The following is an 8,205-nucleotide window of genomic DNA, read 5'->3' on the forward strand; positions in this document are numbered from 1 at the left end:
CCCACCCATAACCCTCACACCCATCACCATCCATAACCCCACTCCCATCACCACGCATAAACCTCACTGCCTTTACCACATATAACCCTCACTCCCAACACCACACATAAACCTCACTCCCATCACCACCCGCAACCCTCACTCCTCTCACCCACTCATGGACCTCACTCCCATCACCACCCATAATCCTCACTCCCATCACCATCCATATCCCCCACTCCCATCACCAACCATAAACCTTACTCCCATAATGACCCATAACCCTTGCTCTCCTCACCACCCATAACCCTCAATCCCATCACCACCTATAACCCTTACTCCTATCAACACCCATTGCCCTCACTCCCATCACCACACGGAAACCACCCATAACTCTCATTCCGATCACTACCCTTAACCCTCACTCCCATCAGTGACCAGGAGGGAAGCTTCAGTTGTTTTTTTTTGAAACAATGAAGGTTTGAAACAGAGCCTAATGGAAGTGCATAAGAATGAGTGAACAGAGCCTAATGAGAAACCAGTTGGTCCCCTTCGTTGAAGGATCAATAACAAGGGGACATAGTTTCAAAGTGAAAGCCAGGAGGTTTGGAGGGGATTTGAGGTATAACCTTTTCATCCAGAGGGTTCAGGGGAACTGGAATGTGCTGCCTGGGAGGCCGGAAACCTCACAACCTTTAATAAGAACTTGGATGATATCATTAAATGTCACAATATTCAAGGCAATTGGTCTAAAGTGGGACTGTGGGCTGAGGAGAGGAAGTTGTATCATTTTGGCAGGGACAGGCTTGACTGGCTGAAGGTCCTCTTCTGTACTGAATGGTTCTATGATTCAACCACATTTTCACGGAACACTCATTGATTAGAAATACCATGGTAACAGGATTAACAATGAACTATTTGTTCATTAAATAACGAAGACAAAGTCTTTCTTACGAACGCACCTTTATTATAAACTGATAATGTACAAGGTATAGCCTGTAGCAGAATAATCTCTGTTGTCTACGTGAGTTGTGGCTGACAAACACAATCACGGGAGAGCGACCATGGAATAGACTGTGGAGAGTCAGTGACATTTTAGACAATAAGTGTTCAAAAAGGACAGAAATATACCGTGTATCTGTAAAATTCCAAAGTTAAAACTAATAGAAAATAGAACATAGAAAAGAACACGATGTTGTGTCGAGGTTTAATCCTGATGTAAACAATAATAATGTAACCTAGGCACCCCCCCCCCCCCCCCCAACTCACTGCTATCCATGTGCATGTTAATGTGAAAGACAGAGAGAGACCCAGCCTCAGTCAGAAACTAAACTGAAACTGCAGTCTAAACTTACAGAGGGAATCTTAGTTTGCATGTCTTCAGTTTAGAAAAAGTCTTGAATCTCAGTCTCCATAAATCTTTAAATACTTCCTTCAGTTCCTCTCTGAATTTCCTCTGGGTTGCTGCATAAATGCAAGTGTTAGGGCAGGAACTCAAAAACTTCAGCATATTTCCAGCCTCAGTGATGATGTATCTAGGATTGGAGCGATCACCTCGGTAAAAAGAGGTGTTAACTAATCCAGTTATTGCAAAACTAACAACTGCCATCAGCCACAGCAGGATGAAGCTGCCTGATACGGCAAAGAGTAAAAGGATGGAATGTTTTCGGTTCTCTATCTCGAGGTCTTGATGATTCTTCCCACGTGTCCCTCTCAGTCCACTGCGGGCTCTGCTGCCGACCAAGATCCGTCTGATTGTCAGAGAGTTAAACAGTATGATGAATGTAAAGGGAAGCCAGACAACCCAGGCAACATGAAACCAGGTGTAGGCTGCCCCTGGTGGTGAAGAGAAGAAGCTTTCCCTTGTCCTGCAACCCCACTGCATCTTATCATCATGACACAGAATGATACTGTAACGGTCACTGCAGTTTTCTGGGTGCAATGGCTTGTTCTAAGCTTTTGGCAGCAGATAATTACAAACCTGTCAAATGTGAAGCTGACGGTGAACCAAACGGACAAGTCGATGGTGACGGAGGTTAAATATAAAATTATCTTGCAAATGGGAGTTAAGGCCAATAATGAAAATGGAAAATGAAAGGTGAAAATGTGATATAGCATCACATTGATGAGCATCACCAATAGATCTGCTGTTGCCATGGCTACCATGTAGACAGAGATACACTTGGAAAGGCCACAGTTTCCTTTGAAAAGAATCACAATCGTCATCAGGTTTGCTGTAGAAATAAAGAAATAGAAGCACAATTACTCAAATATCTTGTTAAAAAATCTATTAATTCGCATTAGTCATGATACTGGCAACAGTGAATTCGAAATGCTCACCAGGAATACCAAAGGCAGCAAGAATCGGGTAGTAAGTTGTTTTTATCAACAGAATAACTGACTGTCCCATTTTATGAGGATGAAAAGATCTATGTTAGCTCTAAGCTTCTGGTTAATGGCGAAACCTGTGTTTATAGATGCTTCAATCCTCCTGAGAGTCAATCATTTATAATTATAGCTGGTAATAATTATGATTGAGCAACACATGGACTTAAGTAGGTTGTTATGCATGAAACATCAGAATGTTGAAGACAATATTACAACGGTGTTTACTGAGAAAATTAAATACCCCTGTGCACCTGCTAAATCTGTTCCTAAGGGATGAATGACAACAGCCAATTGGAGCCTGATCATTACAACCCAGAGACCCCATATTCTAAATGAGGAGACAGTTTCAGACCAGGCAGTGACATCAATCCGAACAAACCTGTGAATAACTCGATCCCACAATACAAGTAATGACTGAGGCCCTCTGCTTAATGATATGCTTCACTTCAACTTGAGCTGACCATGTCAGCCTCTCAGTCACTTACATTTGGAATAGGGGTCAGCACGTCCCTCCAGTACAAGTGACACTTGAAACAATGATGTATCTAACCCTCCTGCTTTTGCCCCACTAATGGTATAAATCACATCTGACACAACACAATTAATCGAATCAAACAAAACAAACAGGCAACACCATGGAGTCAGCAGCGGTGACTGCGATTGTGGGTGTGTTCCCCATGTGGACTGGAGTAAATGATAGGCATGTGTTGCAAATCCTCCAGGTGTGGACAAAAACTACCAGTGGAGGGATATGCAGTTTTGCTCTCCTTACACATTGGGATGAATTGGTGTTTGACTGGGGTTGGTGGACAAAGTTAAAACATGCAATGTCAGGTGATAGTCCAACAGGTTTATTTGGAAGTATTCATCATGACACTCATCTTTCTTGTTATAAATTTTCTTATAGTCCAGCTCCACAGCTACTGGATGAAGGAGCAGTGCTCTGAAAGCTAGTGCTTCCAAATAAATGCTTTCCTTTACAGGTAGTTCTATAATGCAGTTCTCATGCAACTTGGTGTATTAGAAAATTGTGCAATATAAGTAATTGGGCTTTTGGGAAAGAGGCACGGGTGAACCACAAAATATCAGTAAAATCAAAACAAAAATAGTTAGCCTTACAAATATAGCATAGCCTAAGTAAATTTTTAAACTATATATTTTTTAATGTGAACTTACCACATGAGTACTACGATTACTGACTATAGCACTGTACCTTTTATGAAACTCTTCACCCCAGAAAGCATGCAGGCTGGCCACATGATACTCATGTGCAAGTCAGGGTTCTAAATGTAGACTATAAACTCTTGTTTCAAGGCTTGCAGAGCTGATTGCATTCCTGTTTTAGCTGAACACACTGAATTTGCATTTTCCAAACAGATCCTGAAGCTGTTTTGCTGTTCAGCTGGTGTCAGGGTTTATAAAATTATTTGGTTATACAATCTTACTGTTGTCACTATCAGGTTCATAGCTCCTTGAAAGTGGAGTCGCAGCAAGATAGGATAGTGAAGAAGGCGTTTGGTATGCTTTCCTTTATTGGTCAGAGTATTGAGTATAGGGGTTAAGAGGTCATGTTGTGACTGTACAGAATGTACAGACCACTGTTGGAATATTGTGTGCAATTCTGGTCTCCTTCCTATCAGAAAGATGTTGTGAAACTTGAAAGAGTTCAGACAAGATTTGCAAGGATGTTGCCAGGGTTGGAACATTTGAGCTACAGGGAGAGGCTGAACAGGCTGGGGCTGTTTTCTCTGGACCATCGGAGGCTGAGGGGTGACCTTATAGAGGTCTATAAGGGGGCATGGATAGGAAAAGTAGTCTTTTCCCTGGTGTGAGAGTGTGGTTCAGAACTACAGGACATAGGTTTAAGGTGAGAGGGGAATGGTATAGAAGGGACCTAAGGGGCGTATGGAATGAGCTGCCAGAGGATGTGGTGGAGGCTGGTACAATTGCAACATTTGAAAGGCATCTGGAAGACTATATGAACAGGAAAGGTTTCGAGGGGTATGGGCCAAGTGCTGGCAAAGGGCACTTGATTAGCTTGGGATATTTGGTCGGCATGGACGAGTTGGGCGGAAGGGATTGTTTCCATGCTGTACATCTCTGTTACTCTATGATAATTGCTGGTCTTTGGAAATGCCACCCAGTAAGCCCCTCCCTCCTTGGGAATACATCCAGTTCATTTCTGGAGTTAGCACTTGTCTTAATATTCCTGTCCCTGAAACATAAATTGGAGAATAAGGTCTTTTGTCACAGACAGCTCACGTTTTAACTCCTCATAATATCATGCTGCTAACCAGTGGCTGTGCCTCTTGGTTCTTATATCCACAACTTTTCAGTCATGCTGATCAGAGATGTTATTACACCAGTTAGAGCAGATGGTTCGGGACCCCAGGTCTCCTGGCTCAAAGAAAGGATCACTGCCACTCCCACTAGAGCTCCCAGTGCCTCTGTCGTACCGTGGAAAATTTACCAGCACCAGTTGCCCCCAGTGGGAGGAGTTACCACATGATAAAATGCTGGCCCTCAATGTCACCCCAACACATTGCAAAGAGCTGAAAATAAAACGTCACATGTGTTTGAGCCTTCGAAGACTGAGAGCAGACAGATCAGAGTGAGGGTGAGATGGACAATGACAATGTGACTCAATTGGGCTGTTATTGTCATGTTTCCTGAATGAACACAAGTGCTTAGTCAAGTGTTCACCAAGTTGGAATTATGTTCCACAAAGACAGGAAGTGGAGTATTGAACAGTGAGGACAGTGTATCGACATTTTTAAAAGGAGCAACAGATTTGATGGATTTCTGTCGGGACTCTTCGGGATCCAGAGACTGAGAAAGGAGACAGTGAGACGGTTGATTTTGTATCTCTTCCCTTGACACACACAGGCTATTTCCAGTCTGTGGTACAAGTCCCGAAATGCACTTCCGTAACTGGACTGATTCTAATGAGCATCCCCCCACCATGCGGACCAAATCATGAGAAAATAATTTATTCACCCTCTTTCATTCTGTTATTACAGTTAAATCATTTGATGCATGAATCCACTTCAACCTTTTCAGTCCTTTCGCAGAGAATAGATTGTTCTTCAAGCTGAAAAATAAATTGCAATAATTATCAATAAGGAGTAGCTTCTCATAATGATGATGCTTAAGACGTTACAATTTTAATTTTTTTTACAGCCACTTTGAAAACTATTGTATTTATCAATGAGTGACACCCAACTGCTGAGGATAAAGCTATTGAGATTTCCTACTTGTGATTTAGAGTCATAGACTTAGACAACATGGGAACAGACCCTTCACTCCAACACATTAATGCTGCCCTAATATCCCAATCTGTTTGAGACCAAATTTGGCAGGGGAACTATTTGTGAGACTGATTGTATGCTAGTGAAGCATCAAGAATTAAGTTTAAATCAGTATTGTATGTGTCCTTGTGAAAAACTGTTAAAGTTGACAGAGATGTCTGAGAATATTTTCTCGGCTTTTATGTTAGGCTTGCAAAACGCCTGTTACCCTTCAGTTACTGTTGTCTGAGGTGGTACACTTCTTAAATATCAAATCATCAGGGCAGCACAGTGGCTCAGTGGTTAGCACTGCTACCTCACAGGGCCAGTGACCTGGGCTCGATTCCAGCCATGGCAACGGTCCGTGTGGAGTTTCCACATTCTCCTTGTGTTTCTGTGGATTTGCTCGAGGTTTTAGGCTTCCTCCCACAATCCAAAAATGTACAGGTTCAGGTGAATTAGCCATGCTAAATCACCCATAGTGTTCAGGAATTTGGAGGTCAGGTTCAATAGTCGGTGTAAATACAGAGCAATAGGGTAGGGAAATAGGTCTCAATGGGATACTCTTCGGAGGGTTGGGCTGAACAGCTTGCTTCCTCACTGTTGGGGCTCTCTTCGACCTGTGTTTATTGTGCAAATCAAAGCACATAAATTATGGAAAAACACTTAAATTACAAACTCACTTGATTTCAGTCATTTGTGTGCAACTCTGAATGAACTGGCATAGTGCAGGAACAGATTGATCTGTCAGCCTGTTGGCATGGTCACCATTTAGATCATCATTGCTGATGTCCATTTTTAACAGCACAGTATTTTCACGAAGAGCAGAGATTAAGATTTCCACGCAGCCATCTGTGAGATTATTCAATTTTAAACTGCGTTGATTGAAGGAAAAACACAAATTACATTCCCAGTAACACTCACAGAGGAAAATGTTAAAATAAAGGCCAACTTGCAAGCAATCACATTAAACTGCCAAGTTAATTGTAATTGTTCTTTTATCAGCTGTTCGTATGTCTAAATTAATACTAGAATAGTAGAAATGGAAGTGTAACATTTGCTGAGAATTACTAACACGTACATTAAAATTTGTGTTGATAAATAACTTGCATTGTTTGATTCAATTACTTACGACAATGTCTGTAATTTGCATAATAAGTTCTTCAGAATGGCAGAGAGATGTGTCACTCCCAAATCCCCCAGGTTATTCATGTTGAGACTGACAAAGAATAAAAAGGAAATAATTCATAGGGAAAAATTAGTAGGATTGGAAATGTTCACAGGTGTGTTTTGGTAATGTGGGATGGGAAGAAATGAGATAAAATTTAATTGAGTTTCAAGGCTTGTGTCTATTTGTTTTTGTGGGAATATTACTGAGCCTCAGACGGTACAGATTCTTCACTCAATTGTAATTGTAAAGGCTGGATTTAGAATGTGTGACACTCAAGAAAATCGTGTTGCATAATGCGCGACACAATGGATGGCTGAACAAAGTTAATCACACGAAAGGACAGAAGAATCTTCAAATCCAAGCTAGAGAGTAAAAGGGAACAGCAAACAATCCTGATGGGTTTTTAATGGTATGAAGGCAAGGTTTAGTTGGGCTTCACCAGGGCATTTTATTGGAAGTCTCGCTTCTTTTCAGATGTGTTAATGGCCTAGAGGTAGATGCTCAGGAAAAAAAAAATTCCAAGATACGATTTCCGCTGATAGAGTATTCTAGAGCAATATGTAATCTGAGAATTAGGACCAGACTGTTCAAGAAAGATGTGAGGAATCACTTCTACACACAAAGGTTGGGAGAGTTTTGTAACATTGTTCCACAGACGGCAGTGGAATAGTTGTTGATTTTAAATTGGAGTTACATATATTTTTGTTGAACAAAGATACTAATGAATATGGGCCAAAGGCAGCTTTGTGGAGTTCGGACACGGATCAGCCTTTGAATGGCAGAACAGGTCAAGGGGCTGAATGGCCGACTCCTGTTCTGGTGACTGTTTAAAAATGACCAACAAGGTAGTCAAAATCTTGTCATGTCTAACCAAATAATGCCACCGGGTGTTATTTTCTAATCACAAAGTTTGCGGATTAAACTATCCCATAAACACCCCCCTCATTATTCTCATCCCATTACCCAGCATCGCTGAGAACAGCGTTATACACTTTGGCATCACACATGCCCGTCTTCCAAATACAGTACTGTTTTATTGTCCGGGAGAAAGTGAGGACTGCAGATGCTGGAGATCAGAGCTGAAAATGTGTTGCTGGAAAAGCGCAGCAGATCAGGCAGCATCCAAGGAGCAGGAGAATCGATGTTTCGGGCATGAGCCCTTCTTCAGGAATGAGGAAAGTGTGCCAAGCAGGCTAAGATAAAAGGTAGGGAGGAGGGACTTGGGGAGGGGTGTTGGAGATGCGATAGGTGGAAGAAGGTTAAGGTGAGGGTGATAAGGTGAGGCTGATAGGCCGGAGTTGTGGTGGGGGCCGAGAGGTCAGGAAGAAGTTTGCAGGTTAGGAAGGTTGTGCTGAGTTCGAGGGTTGGGACTGAGACAAG

The 8,205-nt window shown here is 42.0% G+C and overlaps 1 long non-coding RNA gene across 1 annotated transcript; it reads right to left on the minus strand.

Moving 5' to 3' along the window:
* Positions 1–1,876: 1,876 nt before the first annotated feature.
* On the minus strand, positions 1,877–6,751 carry LOC122544092. The gene is made up of 3 exons (XR_006310266.1): positions 6,338–6,751; positions 5,365–5,458; positions 1,877–2,213 (listed from the first exon to the last, which is right to left on the minus strand). It is a non-coding gene; the product is annotated as an uncharacterized LOC122544092 (long non-coding RNA).
* Between the last annotated feature and the right edge of the window lie 1,454 nt (positions 6,752–8,205).

This window comes from Chiloscyllium plagiosum, chromosome 46 (assembly GCF_004010195.1).
Source record: "Chiloscyllium plagiosum isolate BGI_BamShark_2017 chromosome 46, ASM401019v2, whole genome shotgun sequence".
Lineage (NCBI taxonomy): Eukaryota > Metazoa > Chordata > Chondrichthyes > Orectolobiformes > Hemiscylliidae > Chiloscyllium > Chiloscyllium plagiosum.